The sequence below is a fragment of the Carcharodon carcharias genome, chromosome 8 (genome assembly GCF_017639515.1).
Source record: "Carcharodon carcharias isolate sCarCar2 chromosome 8, sCarCar2.pri, whole genome shotgun sequence".
NCBI classification, from domain to species: Eukaryota; Metazoa; Chordata; class Chondrichthyes; order Lamniformes; family Lamnidae; genus Carcharodon; species Carcharodon carcharias.
Window position 1 is genome coordinate 80,067,156 of NC_054474.1, and position 1,060 is coordinate 80,068,215.

Here is a 1,060-nt window from a genome sequence, read left to right on the forward strand (position 1 = left end):
TTACAAACCCAGTACCATAACCACTTGGCTATTTAGGCCAAGCTTAAGATGTAACTCTTTTGAGTACAAACCTGTTTCCATCTGTTTCAGATGGAGTTACATTGTTTCATAGTTTTGCCATTGTGAGATTTGAACTCTTGATACTCTTTCGAGTACAAACCTGTTTCCATCTGTTTCAGATGAAGTTACATGTTTCACAGTTTGCCATTGTGAGATTTGAACTCTTGATCTCAGGGTTACAAACCCAGTACCATAACCACTTGGCTATTTAGGCCAAGCCAAATCTGGGAACTCCCTTCCTAATAACAGCATCAGTGCAGCTCCACCAGGTGTAACTCTTTTGAGTACAAACACGTTTCCATTTGTTCCTATTTAGATGAAGTTACATTGTTTCATAGTTTGCCATTGTGAGGTTTGAACTCTTGATCTTGGGGTTACAAGCCCAGTACCATAACCACTTGGCTATTTAGGCCAAGCCTCCGAAGGAATTGCAATTTGTGACTGGATGCTGAGTAAATTTATGTTCATAGTTTTTCATAGTTTGCCATTGTGAGATTTGAACTCTTGATCTTGGGGTTACAAACCCAGTACCATAACCACTTGGCTATTTAGGCCAAGCTTCATGTATTGTAACTCTTTCAAGTACAAACACATTTCCATCCTTTTCAGATGAAGTTATATTGTTTCATAGTTTGCCATTGTGAGATTTGAACTCTTGATCTTGGGGTTACAAGCCCAGTATCATAACCACTTGGCTATTTAGGCCAAGCTAAAGAATCAACACTTCAAAGCTACCACTCTTCATCTGTTTATACAGATGAGGTTATATTGTTTCATAGTTTTGCCATTGTGAGATTTGAACTCTTGATCTTGGGGTTACAAACCCAGTACCATAACCACTTGGCTATTTAGGCCAAGCCAAATCTGGGAACTCCCTTCCTAATAACAGCATCAGTGCAGCTCCACCAGGTGTAACTCTTTTGAGTACAAACACGTTTCCATTTGTTCCTATTTAGATGAAGTTACATTGTTTCATAGTTTGCCATTGTGAGATTTGAAC